Source organism: Nicotiana attenuata, chromosome 2, assembly GCF_001879085.1.
Source record: "Nicotiana attenuata strain UT chromosome 2, NIATTr2, whole genome shotgun sequence".
In the NCBI taxonomy this organism is placed as follows: domain Eukaryota; kingdom Viridiplantae; phylum Streptophyta; class Magnoliopsida; order Solanales; family Solanaceae; genus Nicotiana; species Nicotiana attenuata.
In genome coordinates this window covers 9,418,647-9,444,676 of record NC_031990.1, presented here as the reverse complement: position 1 = coordinate 9,444,676, position 26,030 = coordinate 9,418,647, and the positions used below count along the sequence as shown (strand labels likewise).

Here is a 26,030-nt window from a genome sequence, read left to right as displayed (position 1 = left end):
TTGCACATAAGGAGCATAAATTCACAATGATAGTATGAAATGGTAAAAGCCTAAATATCCCCAGCAGAGTCGCCATGCTGTCGCGACCCAGTTTTCTCGCGAAATCGGATTTATGACANCATTACTAGTGTATAAGAGGTCTTTATGGAAGCTTATACGGCAAATTTTGTATTGAAATAAAGGTTTAATACTATACAAGTGTACATAAATTTCAAGGTGCATATTTTGGTATCTTATTTATATTACATATATATTGTATAAATATGTATAAGTGCGTATAATTGTATGTATGTATATATATATATATATATATATATATATATATATATATCAGTATTTAATAATGTATTTACATTGTATCCCAATGTAAAATTGTGTATAAATATGTATGTATGTGTGCGTGTATATATAAAATAACAATGTTCTCTCTTTTTTTTAGTAAATTTCTGACAAAAAGAAGACAAAGAGAGAGAAACAAAAGTAAAGATTGTAAAATCACATGATGTTTTTTGTCAGATAGTCATATTGATTTGGGAAGAGAAAGTAAACAAATCGGAGAAATAAAAGAAATGCGAGAAGAGTGATGTCATGTTATGAGGGTTTCATGGGCTACACGGATGAAGAGTTAAAATGGTGGCTACGCGGATGAAAAGCATCTATGTGGGTTGTACTTTTGTGAAATTAGCAACAGCCGGAAAACCGTTGCAACAGAGAGGTAAACCGTTGCCATAGAGTTATTGGAACAGTTTAGCGACCGTAACATACGCTGCCGTGCCAGTAGATCTAGAGTAACGGTTCTTGCAACCGTTGCTTAAGGGATATCTATCACAACGGTTGTTCCTCTGTCTGAAGCAACGAGTATTTCTTTCCATTTGTAACGGTTAAAAACCGTTGCCATAGAGTTTACAACAACGGTTGACAGCCGTTACCATATAATTTGTTGCAATGGTTATGTAAGCTATTGCAACGTTTATTTACAAATATTCTAACGGTTTCATTAAGCTACTGTAACGGTTTTATTTCTTTTGCAACGGTTTTAACTACCTATTGTATCAGTTTGTTGCTCATTTTTGAACGATTTGTAAGACCTAATGGAACGATTTTGAAGACCTATTGGAACGGTTCTTTTAGACTATTTTGGAGCAATTTGTCAGACCTATTGGAATGGTTTGCAAGATCTATTGGGACGGTTCTACTGGACTATTAAGCCGCCTGTAAATGAATATTTAGATATACAAAATTTGTAATAACCTAAAATTTATATAAATAAAAAGATAAAATACTTCATAATCTATATTGTCTCTATAAAACCAAAATATTTTAACTCAATATCACATAAGTTTTACATTTCAACACTTCAAGAGTTAGAGTAAGTTTCAAACGTTGATAACAAAAGATTCCTAGAACATGGACAACAATTCAAAGTTCTTAAGTAAGGTCTAGATCTTCACAATCTCCATCTTCCCTTTCTTCAATTGCTCCACCTACAAAAGAGGATAAATAAAGTAATTATCCTTCAATAGTTGGTTTATCATTATAAGAATGGGTATGGCCCATAAACAATGCATAAAGCACAAAGTTTTCAAATGTACTAGAATGTGTCATGTGGAACATATGCAAAGCCTATACAATTGCTACAAGTCAGCATGGCCTTTTTTTTTCTTCAAATGTTTGAATTACAGGAAGTCCAAATATACTACAATTAGATGCCATAGTTTCTTTCATGTTATCCACTGCAGGATGTGTTGAAAGTTATTTTTAAGAAACTGATCAATTCTACCATATGATGGCTAGCGTGAAATAATCACTTGATGCGTCAACAAATTAATTTTGTTAGTGTTGGTACTCTATATATAGATGAAAAAATCTAACATGTTTACTACGTTATAAAACTTGAAATGTGTGGATTGTATATGTAAAAAACTTATGTATTCGAAGATGCAAGAATACATGAATGAAAGAATTGCAGTAGATATCCAATCACATATAGAAGAAAAAGGAATGTTTCAGTGAAAAAGACATGTTATCCACATGAACAACTTTAAATAGAGACAATTGACACTCAACTTAAAAAGTTCGCATACACTTATTACAGATACACATGAACTATATATAATATATGTACTTGAGATTATAGAGTTGGAACTTCACTAAAACTAGAAATGCTCACATTCCGGCGAGTGCTATCCATCCCACCCACCACCCACCTGATACCAACACTTTCGTTGAGCAACTACAAGATTTCAATCCTCAAGCAACAATCAAATTTCAAGAACCAAAACAGAAACAAACCTATCATACAAAATATGTACCAAAGACTTTGGAACTAGAGGAACACAATCAGATCATAGCTCTACCGGAAGCAAATGAAAAAAATATTCATGTTTGTGAGGAAACTAACTCTAATCCTATCCGTGGAGAAGAGGTCACACCAAACTCAGAAGCGGAGGAACAGAACAGATCTACAATTACTCCTGAGAAGGTTGATGAAACTGGAGGTTCTATGGAGATACAAATTACAAAAACTATTGAGAAATTTGAAAATCAGAATATGGACACTATTCCATGTACAACCATAAAGAGCAGTATGAAGGATATAATTGTGTCTAGTCGCCCTATCTCTACTCAAGATACCAGTCGGGACATAGTTGAGCAAGTACCTGAATCACCTAGTAATTTTCAAATGCAGAACAGAGGTGATGATATAAAGGATATCCCTGGACAAATTCCTATGGAGATTGATATCCAGAACAAGGAGGTTCGAACTACCATGATCCAAGAGAAACCTACTGATATAATACGAAATCTTGATAATGTCCAAGATAAGGCTCACATGGATCATAGCAGTACTGCTCCTGATGCTATACAATGCAATAACAACTCTATCCAATGTAATAGGCTAGCCCAAAACCAAACCAGCCAAGATACTTTACCAGCTCACAGTGAAGACAGCCCACTAAGCTCCAGAGCTAGAAAAAGAGCTAAGAAAAAGAAAAAAATGCAGGACAGAACGTTGAAGAGGATGAGACTGGGTACGACAGTGAACAACAAGTTTCAATTGCAAGCTCAGAGGAAACTACTGAAGTTCTTAACCAGACTCCTGGCCCTCAAAGGCAAGATCAGGAAGTTCAAAAAGAAATTAACAAAGTTGTTCAACAAGGGAATTTATCACCAAGAAGTTTCAAAAATAAGAATGCAACCAAAATCAAAGATCTTCCAAGTGAAACTTTAAAAAAGAAGCAGAAGGAGGAGGAGAAGAAAGCAAGAAACAAACAAAGATAGACGTACTGACCTTGATTATTACTCCCAGTAGATAGGCGATTGATTAGTTGCACAGCAGCTTGTTGTGCAGAGGAACCTTCTCCAGGTGAACGAGCATTCAAACCTAGCATGCTGGGATCAACCCGTAAATCTGGATTCAGAAGCTTAAGTTGAGAAATGATGTTAACTGCAACTTGTAGTTCCATGGCATCTTTCTGTGCATTGAACTTTTCCAGCAATCTTTGCTGCATCCTTTCTTCCATTTTCTCCAATTTTTGCTGCATCGCCTCATCAGTAGAGGGTCCCAAATCTCCCACTTTTCTTTTTAAGGAAGTCATGGTAACCCCACGGCCATATTGTAACGACCCGACCGGTCGTTTTGAGTCTGAGCGCTCCGTTCAACAGTCGGCGGCCATGAACAGCTTCATTTCAGGTATTTTGACTTGTACGCGTGGTCGGAATTAAGTTTCAGGAAGTTCAAAGTTAATTTAGAAAGAGAATTCTCATTTCAGAAGCTTAAAGTTGAAAGAATGAACTAGGATTGGAATTTTGAGTAAACGACCTCGGAATCAGGATCCGAAGGTTCCAGCAGGTTCGTATGATGATTTCAGACTTGGGCGTATGTCCGGTTCGGGTTTTGGATAACCTGGGAGTGTTTTGGCGCCTATTGTGGAAGTTAGCATTTTAGAAGGAATTTCATAAGTTTGGTTCGAAGTGCATTTCAGAGTTATCGATGTCCGTTTGGAATTCCAAGACTGTGAATAGCTCCGTATGGTGATTCTGCAGTTGGGGCGCGATCGGAAGTGAATTTGGAGGTCCGTAGGACATTTTGGAGCCATTTGGCTAAGGATGGAAATTTGAAGGTTTTTGAGAAGTTTGACCGGAGGTTGAATTTTTGATATCGGGGTCGGAATCCGATTCCGGAAGTTGCAGTAGGTCCGTAATGTCAAATATGACTTACGTGCAAAATTTGAGGTCAATCGGACGTGATTTGACAGGTTTAAGCATCAAAAGGAGAAGTTGGAAGTTCTAAAGTTCATAAAGCTTGGATTGGGGGTTGATTCATGATTTTAGCGTTGTTTGATGTGATTTGAGGCCTCGAGCAAGTCCATAATGTGTTTTGGGATTGGTTGGTATGATTGGTCGGGGTCCCGAGGGCCTCGGGTGGATTCCGGGTGGTTAACGGATCAAAAATGGAATTTGGGAAGGCTTGAGATTTGCTGCTTCTGTCATAACCGCATCTGCGGTTCTTGGACCGCAGATGCGGTCAAAAGCTCGCAGAAGCGAAAGGGGGCCAGGTCCAAGGAAACCGCAGAAGCGGCCCAGGGACCGCACAAGCGGTTCCGCTTAAGCGGCCCCCAGACCGCAGAAGCGTCAGCTTCCTTTTGCCTAAAGCCGCGGAAGCGGCAAAAAGTCGCAGAAGCGACATCCGCAGAAGCGGAACTATTTCCGCAGAAGCGGAAGCAGCTGGGGCAGTGAGATGTTTTAAGTTCGGGGTTGAGTTCATTTCAACCCGATTTTTCTTCCATTGGAGTCGATGGGGAGCAGCTTGGAGATGCCATTTTCGTCACTTGTCATGAGGTAAGTAATTTATGCTAGCTTTGAGTTAAATACAAGGTTTATACATGGATTTAGGCAAGGAAATTATGGAAATTTGGGGTTTTGGTGGAAAACCTAGGAATTTACATTTCTTCGAATTTGACCACGATTTTGAGTATGGAATTAGGAGAAAATCATATATTTGAGTTCCTAAGGTCATGGGTAACCTTTTTCTTCGAGAAATTTCGGAATCCGGGCACGTAGGCCCGAGGGTATTTTGTTCATTTCACTAAGCGGAGCTGGGAATCTGTATAATTTGAATTTCTAACAAGTATTTGAGCATGTTCTCATTAGTTTGTCGTTAATTGGCTAGTTTTGGTGCATTGTGCGTCGGTTCAAGCCTTCGGAAGAATGTAGAATGCCGGTTATGAGTCTTTAGAGCGAGGTGAGTCTCCTTTCTAATCTTGTGAGGGGGAATTTACCCCATAGGTGAGTTTAATTGGTTGTGTGCTCCTATTTGTGGGGGCTACGTTTGCACGAGGTGACGAGAGTCCGTGCGTAGCTACTAGTATGCTATTGTCCGGGTAGTCTAGGACCCAAAAGCATGAATACGTGGATTAATTGTAAACTCTTTGATAGCTTAAATCGCTTATATCACATGGAATTTGTAAATGAATTTCTAAAGGGATTTAACCTTACTTCTTAAAACTTGTTAAAAGAAAGCTGGATATATTTTGATAAACACTCCCTGATAAGTCCTTACTTGATTGATTGAGCATGTATCTCTATGTGTACCTGCGTCGCATGTATGATTCGCGAGCAGGATATGTGTTATTTTGGAACGGGCCGAACGCCTCGGCAGAAAATAGATGCATCTATAGGCGCGCCGTCGACCCTCGGCAAGTGCACATTTACTTTCTATTGGATCGGGCCGTCGCCTCGGTATGATTTGCGCATGATATCTTTTGTATATTGATGCATGAAGAATCTTAAATGATGACATTGCCTTTCATGGCTTGAGATGAACTGATTAAATGAAGAAAAGTAAAATCTTGAAAGTCCTTTGTTAATTGTTAAAAGGTGTTTACCTGTTTTACAGCTTTGTGAATTAGAACATGCTATATGAATTCATGATTTCCTCACACGTTTAGTATATTATTATTGGACCGCTAGTGAGTGTCCAGGTTGACCATCTCGTCTCTACCTCTTCGGGGTTAGGCGGGATACTCACTGAGTACACGTTGATTACGTACTCATACTACACTTCTGTGCATTTTTGTTGCACAGGTATATTTTACATTAGATAGCAGCTCGGATGATTTGGGGACTAGGTGAGTTGCATTGTTCGAGGCGACCCGCAGCTAGTGTAGTTCCCTTCCAGTACTTTATTTATTCATTTCCTGTCCACTGTATTTCGGACAGACATTATAATTTATTTTCCTTATCAGTAGTTGCTCATGCACTTGTGACACCGGGTTCTGGGATGGTTTTTCGAAAGATGTGTGTTAATAGTTATTTCTTAATTTGAATTGAAACAGAGATTGTTTTATATATGAAAAATGGAAGGAAAACTCTTAGATTTTCAAAGGTATTAAAAGAGAATTTAATTGATAATTTAGTTGGCTTGCCTGACAACGGTGTCCGGCACCGTCACGACCCGTAGTGGATTTGGGTCGTGACACATGTAATCTTAGGCGACCTGGATGCTCAGGTCCCATGACTGATGCAAATGCATCAACTGATTGGCTGCCATCTTCACTTTCTTGTGTTGGTTGTATTCTTTCCATTTCAGCCTACAAGACCAAATTGAGTCATTGTTAAATCAAAAAGTATATGACACTGAGTCAATAACTAAGAACAGAGTCAATAACTAAGAACAGACAAATGATAAGAAAAAACTTTAAATTAATAACTCGTACAATTTTATTAAGAGTATCTGCGTACGAGGCCTTGTAAACTCGATCAGGTTTTCTTTTTCTTGTGGCCACAAAGATGTCCTTGCTTGATAGAGGCTCGGAAGTTTCTTTATTTTTTTTTCTGATTATATAAAAAGTGGTATAAAGTTAATAAGTTCATATTTAAAACAATAATAAGAAAGAAAATATCAAACCTCGCATATTCGAGCAAAACTTCTTTTGCCAGCAGTGTGTGGATATTTTAACTTTTTGCGATTCTCGGTATTGGTTTGGGACATTTTCTGCAAATCAGCCAATGAATACAGAGTTATGTAATTTCTAATTAAACATAAACCAGACATTCTCAGCAAATCATGGGACAGTACATAGTTTTACCTTGTAGGCATCAGAGTTCCAATAATTAAGAAGATCCCTAAATTGAGATTCAGGAACATCAACTGGCCTTTTCTCCATTCGTAGCTCGTCATTCTTGTAGGGTTTATAATGGTCGTTAAATAATAGATTCTTATACTTTCTCCATGCATTTTGAATTGATTCAAAAACCCACTTTTTTGAAGCATCAGGAATGTCATATTTTCCCTACAAATTAGGTACAGTTAGGTTAGTGTAAAAATATGAAATATCTACACAGAATATCGCGAACTTCAAACCTTGATATATTTTCACATATCTTCTTTTGTTTGATGTTTCCTCCAATTAAACACATTAAGAGGACAAAAGGCCGCATTCCTTGCCAATGTGTCGAGGAAGCTACCCAACTCTGCTACAACATCATTAGTAGGACCTATGGGTTGATTGCTCTCGTTTACCACAATTAGCTTGCGCTCTTTCCTACCATAAACACTTGGCATCAAAGTTTTTCCTCTTTTTCTTTTTTCGGCAGAAGGACCTGCATTAATATTAAGTAAGAATAATCACCAAAAGTCAATATTATTTGTTAATTTAACAAAATAAAATTTATATGTACTTGCCTTGTTCCTCGGATTGTTCGTTTGTTTCTTGATTGGAAGAATCCTCAAATTGTTCATGTACCGTTTGTGAAGTACGAGTGGTGGAATCCAGTGACTTTTGCTGTAATTGTTCACGTAATGCTTGTGATGCAAGAGAGGTAGAGTTCAGTGACTTTTGTTGTACTTGCTCATGTACAATTTGTGCTGGAGGAGAAGCAGAAGGCAGAGGCAGTTGCAACAATTGTTCTTGCACTTGAGCTCCTAATTGCGGAAGTTGTTTTTCAATTGAATTCAGCTGATGCTTGTCATTTGTCCTTGTAGCTTGAACAATTCTTTTTGTTTTCAACAATGAAACCTTTTGGTTCAGCAAAGATGCAAGTGATCTGGCTGCAATGCAATTTTTAGCCTTTTTATTTTTACTTGAGTGCCCTTCCTGACTCATGACTATTCAAATTCCTGTCAAAATCAAAAAATTAAATAAGAAATAAGTTACTAAAGAAAGAATAGAACATGCTTCTACATCATGCTTGAACAGTTGGAGTTGACATCTATTTAGATGCTGGAGTTGGAATTATATAATTCCTGATATAGAATTAAGATGCAACTAACCTGATAGAAATTCCTGAAAGCTGCCAAATCAAAAAGTCGATTTCAGATTCCAAACTTCTTCGCCAAACCTGTTAGACATGCAAGGTTCAGAAGATCGTTAATATACCACTCGAGTCAGAAGAATAGAGCAATAACATTAGATAAACTAGACCAGGATTGAAAGACATCTTTCAGCTAAATTTACTGGCATAGTATGATGTAAACAAAATAATAACTGCATTCTAGGAACTATTGCCTTTTACTAATATCTGTGAAATCCACATGACAGTATCCAGCAGGATTCACCGGACCAGCAGTCAGTTACACTAAGTTGGGATTTATTTCTGCAAAACAGTAACACTAATATTGAATACAGTGCTGCCTAGATATACATTCTTTCAAGTTCAAGTCTCTCTATGGTGAAACAACAGATCTAATGCAGTATCAACAGTTTTTAGAAAATACGCATCAAAAGTTATCCCTTTTGTTTGCTGTCCAAGTCCAGCACTATTTCAAGGTTTTTAAAGCTAAGATTCACAAGCACAAGGACCTAGCACTTTAGAGTTTACAAAGATCTCAAGGACCCGGAGCAGATCTTATGCCAGGGAGGGGTATCTTAACCATGAACCCAATTACCTTTAGTCATCCATTTTTACTTTTACTCGAAGTTTTAGGCACATGTAAATTGTCAACTTAGTAATTTCATATTGCCAGAACACAAGTAGTAGGTATATAAGATCATGGTAAGCCTTTCAAAAGTTCAGATGCACAAATATTCAACATATTAAATCAAACATATATAGAAGACGTTTTACTACCATCAAAGTGCCAAGATGTAAATAGTGCATAGCCAATTACAATATTGACCCCAGAATCCCTTATCAGAACACTAACACAAGGATAAATCATAGCAAATGGACTGAGAGAGTCTAATAATATTAGTGACTTTAAGATTGATCTTAACATGTCTCAGAACACTTAGAAGGATCATTATTAAGATATAGAAAATTAATTGCATATTATATGTAGATAAGTACAATTTCTAATCAATTAAGGTTTCAGAGAGGTTTAGTTAAGTGATCCGAGCACTAGTAGATGACACAGAAAAACATATGCCTTAGTCCCATTAGTTCTACTAAAAATTTATCATCTCAAGACCCCTTAATTGGTTCGGAATAACTAGAGCAGGTCAGTAGACATTTCAGATCAGTCCAGGCCTAGCATACACATGGCTGGAACCTTCCCTCACCAAACACCTAAACTAACAAGTTGTTCAAAATTCTTATAGGTCATCGTAGGCAACAGAGACATCGATGTAATTGGAGATGTAAGTTTTTCCTAATGGCATGATATCTAGGAGTGGGTTATTTAATAGGTTTTTCAGGCTCCTAAAGACAAATAACACTCCATTTACGAACGGGTTTCTCTATACATAGTAATATCTGATAGACATGGAGCAACAGGTAGAAAGGTTCATCCTTAGTTGGTTAAAGTAAGATAAGCAGGCTGTAATCAGTCTATTTAAGCAGGTAAGTGTGTTCATTAAAAAGTTAAACAAACAAAGTCCAATACATGATCTTCATATATAGAGATTATTAGTCCCAAGATGACATGGGAAAATGTTCAAGTCTTAGCATGAGAAACATCAACAAGTCCCTTAATAGGGGTCATTCATTTGAGTGCAACATCACAGTATGGGAAGATCGGGATTACACATGGCTACGAGTATAGATCTTTGCAAGCAACATAGTGATCCAAGCACACAATTTTCTCAATCTAATAACATAGGAAGGGTTCATAAACATCATTGGACTAGACTTATAATGACAACCTCACTTATAAGCAGAAGGTTGTGACTTTGTCTAGAACCTTTACTTCTGAAGAACAGTGGATTAAGTACAACTAAAATCTTAATATAGTCAGCAAAAATGAGACTCTAGGCCTTCTTGGCATACATTACTTTGATTATTTCTTTCCCTATTTTTCTCTACTTATAAAAGGAAGAAATACAATAACAATGAACACCAAACCAAGTATAATCCCACAAATGAGGTCTGGGGAGGATAGTAGTACGCAGTCCTTACACCTATCGAGAGGTTGTTTCCAATAGACCCTCGGCACAAGGACATAAAAGGAAGAAAAAAAACTATTGAAGCACCAAACTAGCTAAAGTAATTCCATAAAAATCTCAAACCAGCTAATCCATTAACTCATTCAAACTCACGTATCGAAAAGGTTAAAAAATTCAAATCTTTAACATTCCAGCTTCCACCACTAATAGAAATTTCACATCTTTCTTCCTCCAACCACCAAAAATATTAAATTCAAGAAAACCCCACAACAGAAAAAGAAGAAAAATTATTTCTTTATCGTTCCTTTAGCAACCCTCTTTAACCAAACACACTCACCAATCCTTACAAAAAGTAGAACGACGAGTGTGAGAACAAGCATAACAGTCAATGAAAGACATTCAATCATCACAACAGTAAAGATTTTAGATAGCCATTCCTACAGACTTTAGAGTAATGAGATAGTAGAAGGGCATGGCAAGTCAAAAACACCGCAAGTAAAATAGTGAAATAAAGAAGCAATTAAATTAGTAAAATGGAGGAGATTTATTGAATATAGAAAAACTTAGGCTTTGAGATTTAGAGAATACCCATTTGTACCCTTATTTGACAAAAATTAAAGAGAACCCACTATAAAAAGTAGGCGAAAAACTTGAGAGAAAGAAAGTACCTGTGATTTCACCCGCTCAAATCCTAAGTCTTGGAATGATGTTAGTTTCTTTGTTTCCTTGGAGTTTCAGACACCAACAAATTTCAGCAGACGCTAACAAATTTCAGCAATTTATCCGTCGAGCAGTCGGACATCACCAAAAAAGGTTTTATGCAATTTCGTTGTCTCTAACAGAGAGATTGAAATATGGGTTTTCTTCGAGCAATCAATGCTGGTTTAACAGGAGAAGAAGGTGGTCTTTTCCATGATGCTTTGGTGGAAGTTTTATGGCTGAAAGACGGTGAAGATTTTGGTCGGAGATGGGGTGGAGACGCGCGATTAGGGGTTTTGGGACTTTGGGGATGTCGACGACTGCTAATAGGTAAATAGGATATGGAGTAGTTAAATTAGACACTTTTATATTTTTATTTTTCTAATTAATTAAAAAAACAAAAATTATTTTTGTTTGGCGGGTTTAACAAAATTTAAGGAGGGAATAAAAAAACCGTTCCGTTATAACTTTTCCCGAAATTCCGTTCTAAACAGTCCCGTTAAAAAGTGCTATGGCAACGGTTTAATGTCAATGGTAACGATTTTATATCAAAAGTGTGCTGATATCATCCACATTCTACGAGGACGGTTATAACCGTTGCTATATGTGCTCTATAGCAACGGTTCTATAACCGTACTAAAAAACTGTTGCAATAGGCTCATTTTCTGGTTGTGACTTATGTTGAAGCGGCTAAGAACAACCACACAACTATCTTTTGTCTGTTCCCCATAGAATGTATAGGCAGGAGATTGTTTTACGCTTGAAAAGTCCATTTCGTGATATCTATCCCCTTTTTTGCATGACCCTATAAATGTAGAAATTCAAACTGGAAATTCACGAACCAAGGTTCTGCATATCACATTTTTTTCAAGAAGATTGGGACTCTCAGAGAACATATACAATCGTAGTAATATATGCCCTATCCATGCCCCTAAACTGAGGTGTGACGTGATTGACACCCAATCCTTATTACTCGTTAAGCGAACCCTGTTGTAGTTAATTGAAGATTTATATTGATCTTAATATTTAAAATAATAATAATAAAGTGTGATGACCCAAGGGGTCATCTTTTGTTTTAGAATTCGAATATGGGTTTCGAGGCCTTGAAAACCTCATTTTTCTTTTCCTAGATTTGCGTGCGTAGTCCGGAGCGTTTCCGGAAAGCCTTTATGTGAAATCTAAGAAAAATATTGAATTTTTGCCTTTTAAATTGATTAAAGTTGACTTCGGTCAATATTTTTGGTAAATGGACCCGGACCCGTGATTTGATGGTCCCGTAGGGTCCGTAGTAAAATATGGGACTTGGGCGTATGCCCAGAATCGAATTCCGAGGTCCCTAGCCCGAGAAATGAATTTTTGAAGAAAATTATTTGCTGGAAAATATAAGAATTTTTAGAAATGGTATAGTGTGTGATCTCATTGGTATCAGGCTCGTATGTTGGTTCCGGAGCCCGGTACAGGTTTAATATGGTATTTAAGTCGTATCTGTAAAATTTGGTGAGAATCTGAAGTGATTTGACATGATTCGGATGTCCGGTTGTGAAAATAGAAATGTCTAGTGTTCTTCAGAAAATCATGAGTTTGGTGTTAAATTTGTTGTTTAAGATGTTATTTTGGCGATTTGATCGCACGAGCAAGTCCGTATGATGTTTTTAGACTTGTATACATGTTTGGTTTAGAGTCCCGATGTGATGACCCAAAAGGTCATCACTAGATTTACGAGTCAATTCTGTGTTCCAAGGCCTTAAGAAAACCTCCTTTTATCTCGCCTCGATTTGCATGCACAGTCCGGGCGCGTTTCCGGAAAGCTTTTCTGAGAAATTTAGAAAAATAATGAAATTGGCCTTTAAAATTGATTAAAGTTGACTTTGGTCAATATTTTTGGTAAACGGACCTGGACCCGTGATCCGACGGTCCCGTAGGATCCGTAGTAAAATATGGTACTTGGGCGTATGCCCGAAATCGAATTCCGAGGTCCCAAGCCCGAGAAAAGAATTTTTAAAGAAGATTATTTGCTGGTAAATATAAAGGCTTTTTAGAAGCGAATGGATGAAATTCTTGATGGTATCGAGGCCCGTATCTTGGTTCCGGAGCCCGGTACAAGTTTAAAATAATAATTAAGTTGAATATGTGAAATTTGGTAAAGATCAGAATTGATTTGTTATAAATCAGACGTATAGTTGAGAAAATAGAAATTTTGATGTTCTTGAGTAATTTTATGAATTTGAGGTTTAATTCATAGTTGTTGATGTTATTTTGATGATTTTATTGCACGAGCAAGTCCGTATGATATTTTTGGACTCGCGTGCATGATTGGTTTGGAGCCCCGAGGGCTCGGGTGATCAGTTTTAGATAGGCCACTGAGTGAATTTAGACTTAGAAAATAACTGTTGCGGGTTCAGAGAAGTTGCAGGTCTCTGAAATGAGCTTCGCGGTCCGCGATGAATCTTCGCGACCGCGGTGGAGTTTTTGCGGTTAGCGGTGAGCAAGGCTATATCTTCGCGGCCGCGCTCGATATTTTGCGGTCCGCGGTGGAACTCCGCGGTCGCGGTCCTTTTTTTGCGGTCAGTGATGAGGATCTGAGAGGGGTATATATAAACGAGACTTTTCAACAATTTTCCATTTTTCAAAAACCCTAAAACATAAGAGGCGGTTTTTTCAAGCACTCCTTCTTCTCCAAAACACAAGTAAGTGATTTTAAACTCATTTCTTTCACTCCTTAACTTCTTTTTACAAGATTTCATCCTAGAATCTAGGCTTTTCATGGTGGAAATTGGATATTTTGGGTAGAACTTAGGATTTTCAAATTTTGGGGATTTGGATCTTGATTTGAGGTCATATTTTAAAACAAATTGTATAACCGGGCTCGGGGGTGAATGGGTGATCGGGTTTTGTTCGAACTTCGAGTTTTGACCAAGCGGGCCCGGGGTCGATTTTTGACTTTTTAGGGAAAACAAGGGGAAACCTATTTTCATGTATTAGAATTGGTTTATTTTGCAATTATTGATATTGTTAAGTAATTTGTGGCTAGATACAAGCGGGTTGGTGGTGGAATCAAGAGGTAAAGCGGTAGTTGAGGCTTGATTGTGTTTGTGGCATTGAGGTAAGTGTTTTGTCTAACTTTAGCTTGAGGGAATAGGAGTCGTGGTCTTATTTGCTATGTGTTAATTGTTGAGTACGACGTATAGGTGCGGTGACGAGTATCTATACGTTGGTGTCAAGCATGCCCGTGAGTCTTACACTATGATTGAGTCTTATACCATGATTATTGTGACTCTGTTATGTGTTGTCCATGACTAATATAATGATTTGCAATATGGAACAAGGCTTATGGAAGTATTCTTGGTAATTGAACATGATAGAGCGTTGACTCAAGTTGAGATTTATGTTGTGAAGTGATTGTGGAAATGAGGAGAGGTTTATGATATTGTTTCCCTTGTCGGGATGTTATTGCTTAAGATAATGTTTCCCTTGCCGGGATATTGTTGTTATACTGTTGTTTTCCCTTGCCGGAATATTGTTGTTATACTATTGTTCCCTTGCCGGGATTTTTTTGTGATTGGCGTTGATTTGTATATTAGGATCGGGTTGCACGCCGCAACAATATTATATATGGATCGGGTTGCATGCCGCAACAATATTATATATGGATCGGGTTGCATGCCGCAACAATATTATATATGGATCAGGTTGCACGCCGCAACAATATTATATATGGATCGAGTTGCACGCCGCAACAATATTATATGGGATCAGGTTGTACACCGCAATAGTATTATATGATTGGGATCGGGTTGCACGCCGCAACAAGAAAGGATGAAAGTGAATATTGATTCTTATGGTGCACTAGTTACAGTTTTTCTTATTCTTGCTGATATGAAATTATGGTGTTCTTTATGCTTCTCTACTGAAATTCTATTAGTACTTGATATCCCCCGCAGCATGTTCCCGTTTCCCATCTTTTACTGCTAGTTTCTGTTGTTATTACTTGCCGTATATGATCTAACTGCACAAGTTTACTTGGTAGTCTTGTCCTAGCATCGTCACTACTTCACCGAGGTTAGGCTCGACACTTACCAGCACATGGGGTCGGTTGTGCTGATACTACACTCTGCACTGTGTTCAGATCCTGGTGCTGGAGCATTTGGACCATAGAGAGGTCGCTGCCTTCAGTCCAACGGAGACCCGAGGTAGTCCTGCAGACGTTCGCAGGCCTTGGCATCCCCTTCTATCCTTTCCATTCTGTTTTTACTTATTTCAGAGACAGACTTGTATTGTTCTATTCGGACCACTGTTTGTAGTATTCGTAGATGGTCCGTGACATTGTGACACCAATTCTGGGTAGAGTTGTATTTTGGGATTATCGTACTAGTATTTAGTTATATTATCAGAATTCCATCTTCCGCATTTCTTTAATTATTATTATTATTCTGCTGTTGATCGTCTGTTAATTGAAATTGTTAAAAGGTTAGGAAAAAGGGTAATAAAATCTGCAACATTCGGCTTGCCTAGCTTTCACGAGTAGGCGCCATCACGACTCCCGAGGGTTGGAAATCCGGGTCGTGACACCCGAGGGCTCGGGTGAGTTTAAGATAGGCCACGGAGTGAGTTTGGACTTAGAAAATCTGCTGTTGCATCTGGTATTTGTTGCAGGCCTCTGATCTCGCAATTGTGAGATCGGGCTTCGCATTTGCGAGCTTCACAGGCTTGGCAATTGCGAGGGTTTCATCGTAATTGCGAAGATGACCTGGGCCAGCATAGTTCGCATTTACGAGCATATCTTCGCATTTCTGAAGTCATTAGGGAGGGGCAACCATCGCAATTGCGACCAAAGGTTCGCAATTGCGACAGTAGCAGACATGCAGCAGGTTCGCATTTGCGATGCCTGTCTCGCATTTGCGAGCTTCGCAATTGCGAAGCTCTGGTCGCAAATGCGACATCTACAACTGATCAAAATACAATTTAGACGGGATTTCAACTCATTCTCTCAAATTTTCAAACCCTAATCTCCCATAGGCGATTTTTCAAAGAAGATTTCTTCCCCAAATCATAGGTAAACAATTTCTAACTCATTTCCTTCAATCTATCTCATCTTTTTACATGATTTCATCACAAAATCTAGGGTTTTTCATGGGAAATTGGGTGTTGTTGAGTAGAATTTAGGAATTTCAAAATTTGGGGATTTAGACCTCAAATTGAGGCCGGATGTCAAAACCAATTGTATATTTGTGCTCGTGGGTGAATGGGTAGTCGGGTTTTGGTTCGAACTTCGAGTTTTGACCAAGCGGGCCCGGGGTCGATTTTTGACTTTTTGGGGAAAACATTGGGAATCTATACTCATGCATTAGAAATGGTTTATATAATATTAATTGATGTAATTAGTTAATTATGCATCGATTCGGGCGGTTTGGAAGTGGAAACCAAAGGAAAATCGGTTTTTGAGGCTTGAGTTTGGCCGTGGAATCGTGGTAAGTGTTTGGTCTAACCTTAGCTTGAGGGATTAGGAGTTGTTGTCTTATTTGCTACGTGTTAGTGTTGAGTATGACGTATAGGTGTGGTGACGAGTCTATACGTTGATGTTGAGCATGCAAGTGAGTCTTATACTGTGACCGTTGTGTCTCTTATTACGTACTATTCATGCTTAAACTAATGATTCTCCATGTTGAACAAGTCTTATGATATTTTTCTTGGTATTGGATAATTGTTGAGTATTGACTCAGGTTGAAACTTAAATTGTGAAGTTAACTGTTGAAATGAGATTGGTTATTGTTGATTCCCTTGCCGAGATGTTATTGTTTCTATTGTTTGAGTGAGGAAGAGTGTAAAGCACGAAGGGTGATGCCGTGCACGATATTGTGAGTGAGTGTTAATGCATTAAGGGTGATGCCGTACCATATTTGTGAGCGTTAATGCACGAAGGGTGATGTCGTGCCATGATTTGAATGTTAATGCACGAAGGGTGATGCTGTGCCATGATTATGAGAGTTAATGCACGAAGGGTGATGCTGTGCCGTTTCTGTTGTTTCTTATGGTGAGGACGAGAGTAAAAGCACGAAGGGTGATGCTGTGCACGTGTTACTATATCATTATTTATGTTGGTTCAAATATGGTGTTTACTTTTATTCTCTATTGAATTACTGTCAGAATCTGATGTTCCTCGCAGCATGTTTCCCCTTCCCGTCTGGTATCTGTTAAATTTATGTTATTACTGTTTTCTCGTATATGATTTAACTAAGGTTTATATTGAGGTCGTATCCTAGCCTCGTCACCACTTCGCCGAGGTTAGGCTAGACACTTACCAGTACATAGGGTCGGTTATACTGATACTGCACTCTACACTTTCTGTGCAGATTTTGGTGCCGGACCTCGTGAGTAGAGTTTGGGTTGCTTCCTTCAGTCCACGGGAGACCCAAGGTAGATCTGCCAGCGTTCGCAGACCCTGGAGTCCCCTTCCCTCTACTTTACATTTTCTGTCTCTTACCATTTCGAGAACAGTTGTAATTCTTTTAAACCAGTATTTGTAGAACTTCTTAGACGTTTGTGGATTGTGACACCAAATCATTGGGATAGACGTGTTTTGGAGTTTTGAACCGTTATAACACTTCCGCACTTTATATCTGTTTAGCTTTAGTTATTATTTAATTCTATTGAGTTAATTATTAATATGTTAGAACTATAATTGTTGGCTTGCCTAGCATTCAAGAGTTAGGCGCCATCACGATCCGATGGTGGGAAATCCGGGTCGTGACAAAAAGTCTTAATTAAATTATGACAAACAAACTACAGAAGGAGTTTAATTTCAAAACATCTTGGACACCAACCCATTGTCAAGTCACGAGCCTCTACTTATAAGAGTACATGAAACTTTGGGGCATTCTCCTGCAAATAATGTAAAAGTCTAAAATAAATAAAAGCTTGAGAAGAGAGCTGTTAGCGCTAAACCGAATACACGAAGCCTGTACTCTGAGTCTAGGAAGTCTGCTTCTTGCACGTACTGTGTCACTTGTCCACTCAATGCCTGAAATATGGAAGGCCCAAAATAATTAAGTATCTCCATGGGTAACTAGTAAATCTTTTTTATCACTCCCTAAGTGGAGGATACTATTTTTTGGACTAAAAAAATTATAATAAGGATGTAATAAACATAACTTAAGCAATTTAATAAGTTAACATTAAATTTTGAAAGCTGAATTGTAACATGAAATTTGAGTTAAGTTCTAATAATTGAATATAACTGAGTTTCTTTATTCTGAAAGCTTTATCTAACAAATATTGGTGCATTCGCGTGTGATGATGGCTAGCCCGGTCCCTAGCCCTTGCGACTTTTATACTCATAGAGGTTGACTACTTCTCTTAAACATGTAAATCTAAACAAACAATGGCACCTACAAGTATGGATGGTTGGCTCATTACCGGGTCTGTCGGCCTTTACACTTAGGGAGGTTAGCTACTTCTTCTAAACACAAATCTAAAGACGTGAAGCACCTGCAAGTACAGAGTAGCTAGCCCTGGCTACCGTAGCACTCACACTTGGGGAGCTGGCTACTTCTCTCAAAACGCATGTGATCACATGTATCTAATAATCTGACCTGAATCTAAATAGATGCAAATAATAGCATAACAACAATCAAATCAAACAAGAGATTCAATGACTTATGAAATTCTGAGCTAGCCGAATTATCAAGCAACCAATTTAATTTCAGTAAAAAAAATTTGTATCATGAACTAATGATAGACTTATAGCATCTAAGCAAATTTAGGGTTTTCAAACAACAATCAGAATATGTATACTTCCGAACATTCAAGCACTTTCTTATCAAATTAACAAAAAAATTTATTCAGCATTAACTACTAGAAATTCGACAAAAGTCGATCAAAAAAATGACCAAAGTCGGTCGGTTTTTCAAAATATTTTATTTTTTAATTTTTTTTACGGAACCGACCAACTTTGGTCGGTTTTCTTTGGCGGAGAAATGCGGAAAACTATTTTTGAGTCCCGTGAAATTTATTTTTCAAGAAACCGACCAACTTTGGTTGGTTTTTCATTTAACATAAATTAAAAAAAGTACGAAAATCGGTCGGTTAATTCGGCCGGTCATTTTATAAAACCGACCGAGTTCGGTCGGTAATTTTATTTTTCAATAAACCGGCCGAGATTGGTTGGTTATTTTCGTGCGAAAATATAATTAACGAGTATAGATGAAATAAAAGACAGTCTTAAAACAAAATGCACCAATGGTCTAGTGGTAGAATAGTATCCTGCCACAGTACGGACCTCGGTTCCATTCCCATATGGTGTATTTTTTAACTACATAATTAAAATACCGACCAACTTTGGTCGGTCTTTTCGGTATTTTTTTTGAATTTAATTGACCGACCACCAACTTTGGTCGGTATGCCCTTTCGACCTTCAACATACCGACCACACATTAATGGTCGCATTTTGGATAGTTATTGGCTATTACCGACCTACTTTGGTCTATTTTTTTTAGAAGGTTTATCCCGAATTTGTAGTAGTTATTTCTTTGTCAGGCCCTTGACTTAGGGAATTGTAAACTAAACTGACCTTGAAGCAACTCTCCAAGTCTTCTCTCATTAACCTCGCGTAGTTCCTACAAAATCTTAGGTTTTTCCTCTCTTGAGTTCTTGAAGATATTTCTTGAAATCAAGAAATTTGCCAAGTAATTTGATGTTAGGGGGATGATTAAATATTAAAAATTTATTTTTTTATCCAAGAATTACTCACCTTTGAGCGTGGAAGTTTGGCCCACATCATATTTCCTTGGTAGGAGAAGTCTTAATGCTCAAAACCCTAAAATAGAAGTCTCTGCCAAAATTTAAAATTTATACCTCTAGGTGATGGCATGCTAGAGTAAAACTAAATTGTTTCTCTACTATTGAGATTAATCGAGTATTATCAATTGTAGTGGTATAGTTATTTATGTCATGTTGTTGTTAGTTAGTGGTTAGACTTAGGAAGTTATTAGTTGAGTTAGTTACAGGGGTATTCTTGTAATTAGCATTTTACTCTTTTCTTCTCACGTGTATAAAGCTTAACTCTACTGAATAGAAGGTTAACATTTTTTCCCAATTTCATTTTGTCCAGAAGCTTCTCTCATGAGAGCTCAAGCTCAACCTCTTTCAATGGAGGTCAGTTCATCCGTTTAATCTCAATTTCGACATGGTATCCGAGCTAAGCTCAATTCTCACATCAACGCTTCTTTCTCTTTGTCAAATTTCATCATTCAATTTCAACTTTTCAATTTTACAAAATCAAAATCTACACTTCACAGTTCGTTGCTAGGGTTTGAAGTCTCTTGATTATTCTGTCCAGATTTAGAGCTTATTTCAACTAATTTTCTAAGATTCATCTTCAATCGATGGCCGGAGACAAGGAAAATTAGAATACGACCAATAATTTGGACTCGACCAATCCGCTGTACATGCACCCGTCGGAGAGTGCCGGAACGACTTTGGTACCTGTTGCCTTTGATGGAACAGGGTACAGATCATGGAGAAGAGGAGTTCTCAGAGCACTATCCGTGAAAAATAAGGTTGGATTTATCACCGAAAAATTTAAGAAACCTAACTCTGATGATGCGACTTATGATCAGTGGGCTCGATGCGATGACACGGTAACATCGTGGATTTTAAACTCACTTTCAAAGGACTTAGCTGATAGTCTACAATATGTCAGTGATGCTAAGGAATTATGGCAAGAGTTGGAAGATAGATACGATCAAACCATTGGATCAAAACTGTATCAACTACAGAAGGAAATTAACGACCTTAGCTAGGGAACTTTGGATATCACAGGCTACTACACAAAAATGAAAAGACTTTGGGAGGAATTGAATACACTGAATAAATACGCATAGTGCAATTGTTAGTGTACCTGTGGTGCAAAGGCTAATATGCACAAGTCTGAGCAAGATCGGAGGCTAATTCAGTTCCTGATGGGCTTAAATGAAGTTTACACAGTGGTGAGAGGCAACATACTCATGATGAATCCACTGCCCAACATAGCACAAGCTTTTTCCATCCTTATTCAAGAAGGAAAGCAGAGAGAAGTCAGGCCAAGTAACAAACTGGTTATGGAGTCCACTTCATTGAATGTAAATGGGCATGGGAATAACAAGTTCAGGTCAAATTACAATCCAAAAGGAAATAATAATAACTCGTACAATCCAAACAAGCAAGGGTATCCACCTGCCAAGTCTCGATTGTTCTGTGACTATTGCAAAAAGCCAGGCCACACTAGAGACAATTGCTACAGGATACATAGGATCCCATAGGATTTCAAGTTCACTAAGAGGAGAATTGCAGCATCTGCTGCAAATGTTCACACAGAATGTGAAGAAGCCGAGGGTGGATCTCACAATCAGGAATTTCAGCACTTGACAAAGGACCAATACAATCAACTGCCTAGTCTATTGGAGAAATTTCCAGGGAGGAACACAAGATACGGCTCAAACAATATAGCATGTGGTGTTGCCAACTTTGCAGGTATTCTAGCTTGATCTACTTATAAAGAGATTGCTGAAACTATTGTGTATAAATGCTCTAAATTTCTTGCTGACTTGTGGATATTAGATAGTGGAGCTTCAAATCATATGACCTATAGAAAATCTTTTCTGAAAAATATTAGAACCTTATCTTATCCCTTTCTAGTTACACAACCTAATGGATATAGGGTGAAAGTGACAGAAATTGGAGATGCATTTCTTGGTCCAATGTTAACTCTAGTCAAAGTGTTGTATGTACCTAGTTTCAAATACAATCTCATCTCTATTCATTCTTTAACAGACTATCTTAATTGCATAGTTAATTTCAGCAAATATCTTTGCATGATGCAGGCCCCTTCAATGAAGAGGCCTCTGGAGATTGGTAAAGCAAGGAGTGGTTTGTACTTCTTATACTCAAAGTGTCATAGTAGTCCATCTTCTATCCCTTTTACTTTTTACTCCCATTCTTGTTTTCCTGCATCAGCTGATGTTGTAAATAGAGGAGAGAGTCACAGTATGCCTTTACACTCATCATCAATTGTAAATAGGTCACTACATTCACTCAACAATGTAAATAACCTTCAGTCAAGAAATAAAACTGACTCTCTTTTTGGTATACATTCTTTCCTGTCATCTATTGCATCTCATGGGAAAAGTGTTGAACATCTTTGGCATAATAGACTTGGTCATGTACCCTTTGTGAAGATGAAAAGAGTATCTATCATACCAGTTAATTTCTTTCCCAAACAGCCTTTTCTCTGTTCTATCTGCCTCATGGCAAGGCAGACAAGACTGCCATTTCCCTAGAAAACCTCATCTACCACCAAAATTTTTGAATTACTGCACATAGATTTATGGGTTCCCTATTATATAGCCACACATGACAACTACAAATATTTCCTTACCATGGTTGATGATTTTAGTAGATCAACCTGGACACATCTCTTGAGCAGCAAAAGCAACACTCTTCAAGCCATTAAAGCCCTCATCTCTATGATTGAAAATCAGTTCAACTCTTCAGTTAAAGTTGTTAGAACTGCTGGAATTTGTAAATAGTGAAGCCATGTTGTTCTTTTAAGACAAAGGAATAATTCACCAGAAAACCTGCCCATACACACCACAACAGAATGGTGTGGTGGAAAAACACAAATATCTTCTAGAAATTGCATGGGACCTACTCTATCAATCCAAATTAGCAATGAAATATTGGGGGGAGTGTATCCTTACTGCCACTTACTTGATAAACAGACTACCATCTACTGTCCTTAATGATAAATGCCCTTTTGAACTTCTCTACAATAGAAAACCAATTTACTCATACCTTAAGAGCTTTGGCTGCTTATGCTACACTACCACACTTAAGACACAAAAAGATAAATTTGAACCAAGGGCTACTCCCCATGTTTTTGTAGGGTATCCCTTTGGGGTAAAAGGTTATAAAGTTCTGGATCTAGCCACAAGGAGGGTACATGTATTTAGAGATGTTCTGTTCCATGAAGATGTATTCCCTTTTGCTATTTCACCTAAAAACTCTTCATTTCCCTCTATTTCGCATATGATAAGTTCTAATTCTTCATGTCCAAACACCATTGTGAATGATCTTGCTGATCATTGTATTGTTGATAGAGATGTATCAACTTCTGCCACTAGTAGTCCTATATCTGAGAATATGCAGTCCCCAGTCACAAATACATCACCAAACTATCCAAGTCCTGTAAGCCTGCTTAACCATGACTCAGAATAGAATCCAGATTCAGACAATAGAACTCACATTCATAGCCCTATACCTAGAGATCATTCAGAAACACAGCAAATACATCATATAAGATCTGACGATAACCAACCTAATCCTATGCAACATAGGAGATCATGCAGAACACTCATCACTCCTTCTCACCTTAAGGACTATGTCTGCACACTACCAAACTTGCAATCACGCAACCACTCAAACAGTGATGTAAACCTTGAACATCAACAAGTTCATTCCACATCCACATCACTCACTGCCCTTTTTACTAACCGTCGTTCTGTGTCCTTCAATGTTCTAAGCCATGATAGTCAGCAGCTGATAAAGAGTATTTCACATGAGTGTGAACCAAACTCTTATGAGGAGGCAGCTATGAATACTGCCTGGCAGGCAGCAATGAAACAAGAGTTTGAAGCTTTATATACTAACCATACTTGGGATTTAGTTAATTTCCCTGTAGGAATGAGAGATATAAGGTGGAAGTGGGTGTACAAAATCAAACACAAAGCAGATGGAAGTGTGGAAAGATACAAGGCAAGGCTTGTGGTAAAAGTATACACTCAGGAATCTGGTGTTGATTACATAGAGATCCTTTCTCCAGTAGTGAAGATGACTACTGTCAGGACCTTGATCAACATTGTAGTAAAGAAAGGATGGGATCTCTATCAACTGGATGTGAACAATGCTTTCCTCCATGGAGATCTACATGAGAAAGTATATATGGATGTCCCACAAGGTCTGATAGTGGAGGATAAATCACTTGTGCGCAGACTAAGGAAGTCCTTATATGGACTCAAACAAGCCAGTAGGCAACGTTATGACAAACTGACAGAATCTTTGCATTCCAGGGGGTTCACGCACTCAACAAATGACTATTCTTTATTTTTCAAGAAACAAGGTGATCAATCAGTTTTTGTGGCAATATATGTTGATGATGTGATTCTTACCGGGATTGATCTTGAAGAAATCATAGCACTGAAGGCATTTTTGCACAATCAGTTTAAAATAAAGGACCTAGGAAAATTGTACTACTTCTTGGTCTTAGAGATGCATTACAAAAATGATGGAGTACTGATCTCTCAGAGAAAATTCACCACTGATTTGTTAAAGGAATATGACTGCTTGGGGTATTTTCCTGTTTCCTCTCCACTTGACTCATCAACCAAACTCAAAGCTGGAGAAGGTGCTTTGTTGGTTGATCCATCATATTACAGGAAGCTGATTGGGAAGCTCAACTTCCTGACAAACACAAGATTAGATATTGCCTACAGTGTTTGATAATGCCAAACTATGCCATATAAAAAGACACGCGGACGTTGCAAATATAGTCTGAGTAATTCTGCACAGGGTCGAACCACAGGGAATTAACCTATCAATTACTTTTGTCGGACTTACTAAATTTACAGAATCAATTTCCCCAAACTTTGTGATTAACAGTTGATGATATTTCTAACAACTAAAAGTGAAAATAGATAAACAACTGAAAATTAACTACGCTTGATTTGTAAACAATTGGAATAAGGTCTAAGGTAATGGTTTCCCCCGTTGTTGATTTCCTTGGTTGTATATGTCTTATAACTGTGACTTAGTTGTCTCTATCAATCATGAACTCTCCAGCTATCATAAATCTTTCTCAAGGAATTATGATAATTTACTAGACACACTCTCTCAAGCTACGCTAGCTAGATTCACATTACAGTTCACTTAGATTGCACCCGAGGTATCGTTATCTCTAATCCAACCTCTAAACCCTCAGTTATGACTCTCGTCTATACTCCGGGAGTGATGTTGTTCAAATAACTACCTAAATATTCACTCTCTCTCAAGCAGATACATACTAAATAGGGACGGATAATTGAGGGCCCTTCCAATTAACCACAATCAAAACGTAGATGAACAAATAGAGATTAACAACCAATTCGAAACTATATTAATATAACAACCAAGTCATCCCCAACGTGTTTCACCAAAACCTTAGATTAAAATATTTAGCTACTCATAACAACGATAAAAACTACAAAAGAATTCATAGTCATGGATAGAAGAATAAAGTAGGGAGAATAAAATCATTTTCCAAGTTGCCTCCTTGCCTCTCTTGCTTCTTCTCAAAAACTCGAACTCCCTTCTCTATTGGACTTGTTAAACCTTTTATAGTTTGTGTGGATTTGCTTGGACTTTCGAAATTGCCCTTTTTAAAACTTCGTTTCCGCCACTGGACTAGCGCGGGCGCGCTAAGGCCGCACTACTGCCCGTGCTAGTTGGGTTTCCTTCTGTTTTGGACTGCTGGACTAGCGCGGGCGCGCTAAGGCCGCGCTAATGCCCGCGCTAGTGGGGTTTTCCACTGCCCACGAGCTTTGCTCCTTTTTTCGTCCATTAATTCTAAATTTTGCCCGGATCATCATCATAAGTCCTCATTTGATTATTGCACTCCTGTGAAACACCAAAGTCATCATTAGAGCCAATTTTTGCATTATTTGTACACTTACAATAATAAAGCATCCTTAAGTTAGAGCCCGAACGTAGGCCAAACTATACAATTTAGCCTATTATCAACACCCCACACTTAAATCATTGCTAGTCCTCGAGCAATCCACTACATCCTACAAGGTTTCTTTTCTAAGCTTTTACCTTAACGACTCACACCATAAACATTTTACAAAATTTGCAACTAGTAGTGAGCAACTTTACCTCAAGAATCAAATCTGTCGTACCCTGCACATTCACACTTACTCAAACCACTCAATACAAGAGGCA

At 37.9% G+C, this 26,030-nt stretch overlaps 1 long non-coding RNA gene across 1 annotated transcript; it reads right to left on the bottom strand.

Moving 5' to 3' along the window:
* LOC109222708 lies at nucleotides 6,910–7,154 on the bottom strand. Its single transcript, XR_002067445.1, has 2 exons — nucleotides 7,092–7,154; nucleotides 6,910–6,997 (listed from the first exon to the last, which is right to left on the bottom strand). It is a non-coding gene; the product is annotated as an uncharacterized LOC109222708 (long non-coding RNA).